This window comes from Heteronotia binoei, chromosome 7 (genome assembly GCF_032191835.1).
Source record: "Heteronotia binoei isolate CCM8104 ecotype False Entrance Well chromosome 7, APGP_CSIRO_Hbin_v1, whole genome shotgun sequence".
Classification (NCBI taxonomy): Eukaryota; Metazoa; Chordata; class Lepidosauria; order Squamata; family Gekkonidae; genus Heteronotia; species Heteronotia binoei.
Genome location: NC_083229.1, coordinates 77957712 through 77967863, shown reverse-complemented (window position 1 = coordinate 77967863; position 10152 = coordinate 77957712).

Here is a 10152-nt window from a genome sequence, read left to right as displayed (position 1 = left end):
CACAGGCTGGAATTCTATTAGTCTGTCAGTTAATTCTGTAACTTTATGGAATTGCAGCCAACAGGAAAAGAAGCTGGAGTTTGTGCTTACCAGGTGAAGCAGTTCATATCTGTACATGACTATCCTCGGACTGATTGCCTGGGAAATATAGAGTTCTGTCAACGTTTGTGGTATTTTTATAGGTCTCTTAACCAGAATTTTATTGCAGTGTCATAACCATTGACAGGCTTTTATGACAGCAACCAAGTAGTGGGATATCCCCTTTACAAAATATTATATTTGGGTGCAATGCTGCCTCTAAGCTATGGTGTCTTGTGAGCAAAAATTCTACTTCTTGAGCTACTGGTATTAAAATTGTGAGTTATTGGCATTAAAGTTGTGAGCTAATGCATAAATTAGCTCGCTCTAGGAAAATTTTTACTGAGCTGAGGCAAAAATGTGTGAGCTGGAAGCTAAAAAAAACTGAGCTAGCTCACACTAACTCAGCGTAGAGGGAACACTACTTGAGTGTCTCCTTCACCATTGTTTTGTCTCTTGTAAATTCTGGGCAGCAACTCTTCTATGAGGTTTAGTGTCTGCTGCATATTTGGTGTTAAATGTCAACTGGGGTGTGTGAGTAGACCTTAAGCACTATTAAAAGACAGCCCACAAGTTTCAGTTTGAACATCATCAATTGCACCTTATAGCAAAGAAATGCCTCCATTGCTGCTGGTGTGGTTCTCCATGCTGTTTTGCTGGGCCATTTGAGTGGGGGAGGGCTTTTCCTGCTCCATCAGTGTTGCTGAAGCTGCCAGGCATGGGTCTGATGCTAATAGTGGGAAGGCCTTCTCCAGCCCAAACACCACAACAGTCCCCAGCTTGCACTCAGAGTTCTGGGTAAGTGTGGGGAGGGCTTTGACAATCCCTGACACTCTTTACATTTCTGCACTAGCTCACATTCGAAACTCTTCATAGCCATGTCCTGCACTGGTTCTTTGACCTTTATTCTTAGTATATCTTTGCTGCTGTCTTTTGCTCCATCAACAAATCGACCTTTCTCTTGATAGAACATCTCATAGTAACAGCCAACAAGATCAAAATAGCACTTGATATTGTTTTGTGTTTTTATTTATTCTGAATTTTTATATTTTTATATCTGTGGTTTATATCAATACTGGTTTTTATATGTCTTTTGTGAAATGTAAGCCGCCCTGTGCCTGCTTTGGTGGAGAGGGTGGGATATAAACCAAATAAACAAATGAAGAACCTCATCCATTCAGGTGTCTTCTGATTTCCTAAATAACTCCATCTTTGCTGCTCCATGTACCTGCAATATACAAGACACTTTTGTAGTACACGTTTTGCTCATCTTGCATCAAAACCTGCTCTTTTCATAAAATTGTTGACTATGAGTGTTAACCACACTTTACATTTTCCACACATCTTTCCCAGGTTTGCCCTGAGGACTTTCAGTCAGTCACAACCTGTGATGTTCCCCACTGGGAAATCAGTATGTGCACAGGGGCCTGGTTCAGAGTACAACACTTGAGCATAAGGAGAATGGGCCACCCCCTGTGCTGCTTCCCCTGTCTGAAACAGCCTGGGGGTTTGCCTCATTGGCTGCGCATGTACTGATGGGATATGTATAGGTTTTCTGGGACCACAGGACATTTCAGGTCAGGAAAATGTTGAGGGGGGGCTCTTCACCTAGAATACTGCCTCTCCCCCGGGGGAGCGGGAACCTCAGGGCTGCTTTTGCACCTCTCTGCCTTGTGGAGAGGGGGTGAAAGCAGCCAATCTGCCTTCCTCCCCATTTAAAGCTGTCTGGTGGGGTCAGAGGTGCAGGGTTGCTTTTGCAAAGTCGATCTGCTTTCCTCCCCATTTAAATGGGAGGGGAGGCAGATTGGAGGCTGCCTCTCTGCCTTGCGGTGAAAGGATTTGATCTGCCTCCCTCCTCATTTAAATGGGAGGGGAGGTAGATCGGAGGCATAGGGCTGCTTTCACCGCTTTTCCACAAGGTGGAGAAGTGGTGAAAAGAGCCAATCTTCCTCCCAACCCATTTAAGCCCCCAGCTGGCTGATGGGGTCTTTAAATGAGGAGGGAGGCAGAGCAGAGGGCTGCTTTCGCCACCTCTCCGCAAGAGAGAGAGATGGTGAAAGCAGCTGACCTGCTTCCCCCACCCACGTCCAATTTAGTGCCCCACCGGAGGCGCCCGGGGCAAGCTACCCGCTCTGCCCCCCCCCACCCGATCCAGCCCTGGCAGGGAATGTAACAGATGAAAGTCCACAGGAAGCCCCTATCTGAACTGAGTTCCTAGCAGGGAACTGGCAGAATGTGTGTGACTGAAAGTCATAGTAGGGAGCCCAGATACAACTTGTGGAAAAACCTAACATAGTTAAGCCATTGTTTTGTTCTTATCCTCAGCTGAGGGTCTAATCAGATATGCATGTCTTTGTAGCTTCCAGCATTTTCCCTCCAAACCTAATTCTCAGATGCATGGGAACTCACTTTGGGTAAGGACCATGGCATGAGTAGAGGAGGATTTTTCATTTTCTTTGGGCCATTTCCATGACCTGAAACAGAACCAGGGACTAGACAAGGCAAATAATGGCTCTCCAGGTCCATTTCAGACCAGTACAACTGTGCAGGGAACTGAAAGGCGACTCCTACAATCTAATCAGGCACTTGAACACCTAATAATGAAACTTGAAACTATGTCAAGAGCTGCCAAATGTGCAAGGCTAGTTAGATGCAGAGGCTTGATTTAAATGTAATGTTGGTGATGTCACCACGCTTCAGTTGAACCTAAGTCCCTGCAACTGCACTTGTTCCTTTGTACCTCTTCCCATTCTTGCCTCTTTCTCTGGCTCTTGTCCATCACCTCGCATTCCAAGCCCTCCATTACCTCTCCACTGTTGAAATTTCTACTGCAATCTACTTGGGGGAGCAGGACCTTTTGGTCATGAAGCATTTAAAAATATCTGTAATGTACTGATGTCGGAGATGTTAAGAACATAAGAGAAGCCATGTTGGATCAGGCCAACGGCCCATCAAGTCCAACACTCTGTGTCACACAGTGGCAAAAAATTTTATATACACACATACACTGTGGCTAATAGCCACTGATGGACCTGTGCTCCATATTTTTATCTAAACCCCTCTTGAAACCCCTCCTGTGGCAGTGAATTCCACATGTTAATCACCCTTTGGGTGAAGAAGTACTTCCTTTTATCCGTTTTAACCTGTCTGCTCAGCAATTTCATCGAATGCCCACGAGTTCTCGTATTGTGAGAAAGGGAGAAAAGTACTTCTTTCTCTACTTTCTCCATCCCATGCATTATCTTGTAAACCTCTATCATGTCACCCCGCAGTCGACGTTTCTCCAAGCTAAAGAGTCCCAAGCGTTTCAACCTTTCTTCATAGGGAAAGTGCTCCAGCCCTTTAATCATTCTAGTTGCCCTTCTCTGGACTTTCTCCAATGCTATAATATCCTTTTTGAGGTGCGGCGACCAGAACTGCACACAGTACTCCAAATGAGACCGCACCATCGATTTATACAGGGGCATTATGATACTGGCTGATTTGTTTTCAATTCCCTTCCTAATAATTCCCAGCATGGCGTTGGCCTTTTTTATTGCAAACGCACACTGTCTTGACATTTTCAGTGAGTTATTTACCACGACCCCAAGATCTCTCTCTTGGTCAGTCTCTGCCAGTTCACACCCCATCACCTTGTATTTGTAGCTGGGATTCTTGGCCCCAATGTGCATTACTTTGCACTTGGCCACATTGAACCGCATCTGCCATGTTGACGCCCACTCACCCAGCCTCAACAGATCCCTTTGGAGTTCCTCACAATCCTCTCTGGTTCTCACCACCCTGAACAATTTAGTGTCATCCGCAAACTTGGCCACTTCACTGCTCACTCCCAACTCTAAATCATTTATGAACAAGTTAAAGAGCATGGGACCCAGTACCAAGCCCTGCGGCACCCCACTGCTTACCGTCCTCCACTGCGAAGACTGCCCATTTATACTGACTCTCTGCTTCCTATTACTAAGCTTCCTATTACTAAGCCAGTTTTTGATCCACAAGAGGACCTGTCCTTTTACTCCATGACTCTCAAGTTTTCTAAGGAGCCTTTGATGAAGCTCCATGACTCTCAAGTTTTCTAAGGAGCCTTTGATGAGGAACTTTATCAAAAGCTTTCTGGAAGTCAAGGTAAACAACATCTATCGGGTCGCCTTTGTCCACATGTTTGTTCACCCCCTCAAAGAAATGTAACAGGTTAGTGAGGCAAGATCTTCCCTTGCAGAACCCATGCTGAGTCTTCCTCAATAACCCGTGTTCATCAATGTGCCTACTCATTCTGTCCTTGATAATGGTTTCTACCAACTTTCCCGTTATTGAAGTCAGACTGACTGGCCTGTAATTTCCCGGATCTCCTCTGGAACCCTTTTTAAAGATGGGGGTGACATTTGCTACCTTCCAGTCCTCAGGAACGGAGGCAGATTTCAATGAAAGATTACAGATTTTTGTTAGAAGATCCACAAGTTCAACTTTGAGTTCTTTCAGAACTCTCGGATGTATGCCATCCGGACCCGGTGGCTTATTAGTTTTTAATTTGTCTATCAGTTGTAGGACCTCCTCTTTTGTCACCTCAATCTGACTCAGGTCTTTCAACACCCTTTCCAAAATTAGTGGTTCTGGGGCGGGCAAAAAGTTCTCGTCTTCCACAGTGAAGATGGAGGCAAAAAATTCATTTAGCTTCTCAGCCATTTCCCTATCCTCCTTCAGTAATCCTTTTACCCCATGGTCATCCAAGGGCCCCACTGCCTCCCTGGCTGGTTTCCTACTTCTAATATATTTGAAGAAATTTTTATTGTTGGTCTTTATGTTTTTTGCAATATGCTCCTCATAGTCCCTTTTTGCCTGCCTGATCACAGTCTTGCATTTGATTTGCCACAGCCTGTGTTCCCTTTTACTAATCTCACTTGGACTGGTTTTCCACCGCTTAAAGGAGTCCTTCTTACCTTTTACAGCTTCCATTACTTTGTTTGTTAACCACGCAGGCCTTTTCTTATGCCTGTTTGTGCCTTTCCTAACTTGTGGTATGTATTTTATCTGAGCTTCTAGGATTATAGTTTTAAATAGCGTCCAAGCTTCCCCAAGGGTTTTGACCGTATGTACCTTTCCTTTCAGTTTCCTCCTCACATGCCTCCTCATCTCAGTGTATTTACCCCTTTTAAAGTTAAACGTGGTTGTGGCGGTCTTTTTGGACAACTCCCTATTTATACAAACGGTGAAATCAATAACATTATGGTCACTGCTCGCAAGCGGCGCAATCACTTTTACATCTCTCACCAAGTCTTGGGCATTACTTAGGACCAAATCCAGGATCACCCCACCCCTGGTAGGTTCTGAGACCATCTGCTCCATAGCACACTCATTGAGAGCATCAAGAAACTCAATCTCTTTCTCTCGACCTGAACACATATTGACCCAATCAATCTGCGGGTAGTTAAAATCACCTATTACGACACAGTTTTTACGTTTAGCTGCTATCTTTAAGCCTTCCATCATATTATAATCATCCTCTCTCTTTTGATTTGGTGGGCGATAACAAACTCCCATAGTTAAATTTCCTTTTGGGCCCTCTATTTCAACCCAAAGCATTTCTAAAAGTGAATCTAATTCTCTGACCTCAGTCTTACTGGACTGTATATCCTCTCTGACATACAGAGCCACCCCACCTCCAACCATTCCCTCCCTATCCTTCCGATATAGCTTATATCCAGGAATCACCGTGTCCCACTGATTCTCCTCATTCCACCAAGTTTCTGAAATTCCCACAATGTCTATGTTTTCTCCCAACACTAAACATTCCAATTCACCAATTTTACTTCGAACACTTCTAGCATTTGCATACAAACATCTATAATTTCCCAGGCGAGCTAGGCCCGCCACCTTCCTCCTGCCACCTCGAGACTCTGGCAGACAGTCCATATTGTCAGACAGTCTGGCAGACAGTCCACCTCGAGACTCTGGCAGATGTTCAGATGGCAACATGCTTTATTAGCAAGTACATCACAAAGACAACATGGCAAGGCCGGGTCCCCTGTTATATACATTTCCCAGAACAACCTTCTTCCTGGTCAGGTCCAATCCTGGCCAGTTAAACTTCCCGCTACTGATCGCCATAGGCGGGCTGCATTTGTCCCTTCCAGGCACCGTCCACAGGCGCGCTGTGCTGTACGCCAGACACAACATGAACGCCAGACACAACACTCCTCCCCCACTAGTTCAAGATACATAGTCTTTCAAATGAGCGGGCGGTTGCCACTCTCTGTGTGACCACTAAGGTTCAATCTGGGCAGTTGGGGCTGCTGCCAGGGGTTCTGTAACCACTAGTTCCTCACTTTGGGGTGCGGTTGGCACAGCGTTGTCTTGAGCCTGTGGAGGTATCTTCCCTGCCCTGTAAGGCTCCTCCACCAGCGAACCCGGCAAGCCCGGCAGGTTTGCTTCTTGCAGCAGCTCCGTGCTCTCTCCGTTCCCCACTCCCCCTGGCCCTGCTGGTTCTTCCGGCAAGGTGCAGCAGCGAAGTTGGTCTATGTGTCTGTGGAGGAGCTGCCCCCCTTCTGTTGAGACCTCATAAGAGAGGGACCCAGTGAGCCGCAGCACCTGAGCTGGTATCCACTCTGGCCCGCTCGCAAAGTTTTTAGCATAGACCCGATCCCCCAGAAAGAACCCCCTAGTGGCCTCCCTGGTCTCAGGGGAACTGCGGAGGTCCGGGGCCCAGTTGGGGTGTAGCCTATCGGCCTGTAGCCAGGTTAGGTTTGATCCTGTTCCCAAATAGGAAAGCGGACAGTTGGTGGTCCCAATCCCCTTGGACTATGTGACCCAGGGCCTCCTTGGTTGTGCAAAGCATGCATTCCGCTTGGCCGTTAGTGGCAGGGTGAAAGGGAGCAGACCGAATGTGGCGGATGAGGTACCTATTCAGGAACTCCTGGAACTCCAGGGAGGTAAAAGAGGTGCCGTTGTCTGTCACTATGGTGTCAGGGATTCCGTGGGTTAAAAAAACCCTCCGTAAGGCTCTGACTGTGGCCGCTGTGGAGGTGGAAGCAACTGGGATGACCTCCAGCCACTTCGTATAAGCATCCACCAAGATAAAGAATATTTGCCCCTGGTATGGCCCTGCAAAGTCTACGTGTAGCCGGGACCATGGCACCTGATTGGATTCCCAGTGGTGAATGGGGGCACTGGGCAGATTTGGCTGGGACTCTTGGCAGGATGGGCACCTCATAACCCACCCCTCTATCTCTTCATCCATCCCCAGCCACCATACATAGCTCCGCGCCAGAGCTTTCATACGCACTATCCCCGGGTGTGTCTCATGCAAGACTTCGAGCACTTGCCTCCAGAGTGGGGGAGGGACCACCACTCTGCTGCCCCAAAGAATACACCCTTTGTGTAAGGAGAGTTCCTCCCGGCGGGAAACAAATGGTCTGAATTCAGCGTCCAATTTGCCCATGGGCCAACCCCTCCCCACCCAGTTCGAAACACGTGCAAGTATGCGGTCTCTACCTGTGGACCTCGCTACCTCAGCTGCATGGAGGGGCCACTCTGGTAGAGACTCCAGAAGCATCACGTGGTGGGCCAGGGCCGGATCGGGGTCCATCTCCAGCAGCGGAAGGCGGCTAAGGGCATCCGCATGGCCCATTGCCTTGCCAGGGCAGTAGATGAGCTTGTAGGTGTATGAGTTGAGGAACTCGTTCCACCGCAGGACCTGCTGCGACAGGATCTTCAGCGTCTGGTGGTCTGGGGCCGAGCAGTGGCTTGTGGTCTGTGGCAATCGTGAAGTGCCTACCATACAGGTAGTCGTTGAATTTGTATACAGCCACCACGATTGCCAATGCCTCCTTATCTATTTGGGCGTAGTTGCGCTCAGCCTGGTTCAAGGTCCAAGAGTAATAAACCACGGGGACCTCTCTCCAACCTTCTTTCTGGTCACTGATTGCATGGGCGGGCTGCGTTCGTTCCTTCCAGGCACCACCCACAGGTGCGCTGTGCTGTACTTTCCGGGACAAATGGCAGACACAACAATATTGTAAACATTAACAGAATTAAGTTCTGTGCTTCTGGAATATACACATCAAATATGTACACAACAGTTGACAGTCATTATGTAAGCCGAAATGCCCTCAAAACTGAGGTTGGGGAATTGACAGGTGGGCACTTGACTTTAAAAGGTACAAGAGTCTATATATACAGGCTCCACGTCTAGAAACTATTGCTCAAATATGCTAAGGACACTAATTAAGTAAAAACAATTAAAATTTATTCCAGAAAAATATAGGCTTCCATACAAGTTAAAATACTCATAAAATCATACATACAGTCCTACGAAAACTAGAGAGAGATATAGAGGAACACATGGGTAGATGAACAGGGTGATATTTACCGATCGTAGTCTTCAAGGAAGGCTCCAATGGCGACGAGCGAGGAAGTGGGAGAGGGGACCCGAAACTTGGCCTTAGAATTGGGGATGGACCTAGATAGTGGATACTGCTAGAAGCACACCTGTGGATAGCTAGTCCACAGGTTATAAAGACTATCTTGAGCCCTTAGGGGATGGGAGGTATGAGGGAGGAGGAAGGTGATCAGCTGATGTATGACCTCCCAAAAAGGGGGAGGCTTCACAGTGTCCATAAGGGACACACGGGTAGATGAACAGGGTGATATTTACCGATCATAGTCTTCAAGGAAGGCTCCAATGGCGACGAGCGAGGAAGTGGGAGAGGGGACCCGAAACTTGGCCTTAGAATCGGGGATGGACCTAGACAGTGGATTTGGGATACTGCTAGAAGCACACCTGTTGGTAGCTAGTCCACAGGTTATAAGGACTATCTTGAGCCCTTAGGGGATGGGAGGTACGAGGGAGAAGGAAGGTCATCAGCTGATGTATGACCTCCCAAAAAAGGGGAGGCTTCACAGTGACCATAAGGGCTGGACTACTGCAATAGCCAATAGAAAGTTCATTGGTGGCACCTAATTGGGTGCCCATAACTGACCAGTGAACAGGCTTGAGTCCTGGTTACCTGAGTGAACTTTCAGGTTGAAATGGACCAGGGTGGGGGTGCTCCAAGGTGACAGTACCGAGAAGAATGGGGGAAATCACTGGGGTGGAGGTTCATGGGAGTGGTTTGAACTAGACCGAGGTGATGACAATAGATGGCCAAATTGTTATCTAAGTTAACACCCAATAGGTAAAAAGACACTTGTCTCCGGGTGAAGATGTTCTTCCTCTTCTTCAATCTTCTATTGTCACCAGTGTTTTGTCCAAGGTTTCGCTGGACAAAGACAGTGGCGGTTGGACAGTTGGCCACACCTGGGGTGGGTCGATTGCCTGCAGTCACAGGTGACATCTGGCGAGTACGTGAGCTGCTCGCTTCGCTGGAATGGTAGGAAGATAGTTGCGTATGGTGTTAGCCCTCCACAGTGGATTCCATGGTCGGTGCTTCAAAACTGTTCGCCTGGATAGCTCCTGGCGGTGCAACCTCCTCTGCTCCACGGCTGAGATGGACGTCATACAGAATGATGGGAAGCCATCTGTTCTCCTGGTAGGCACTCTTGTACCGGTCTTGAGTGCCTTCGTAGCGTTAGGGTTACTAGTACTGCATAAGTCCCTTTTGCCCCTGGATAGGTTTTACTCACACTCACTGGCCAGACGTATGTAAGCTACTTCTCCAGGTGCTCTGGCAACCAAGTTGGTGACTACGATGTTCTATAAGGGGTTTTTCCTCACAATTAATAACATGAAACAACATGTGTAAGATAACTGAGCAATGGGGTGGGGAGGGGGGTAAGCTACTAAGAAGCTTGCAGCCTTGAAATAGTCCCACAATCTAATGACTAATAGAGAATGTAAAACCCATTAATTTTACCACACTTCACCAGTATGGGTAAGTGATTTGTTCACTTTCCATTCTTCTTCTCTATCCATTTTTGATTGAATCTCCTTTGGGTCAGAGTGCTGCGTTCAGTTATTTTCACATTGAATTTTCTAGGGAGGATATTCTTTGCATTGCAGAAGAAATGTGTATTTGTACACTCTGGAAAGTATGTTTGCCTCCCGGAGGGGTCCCTGTATGGGGATGCTGTAGTACCCAGGAT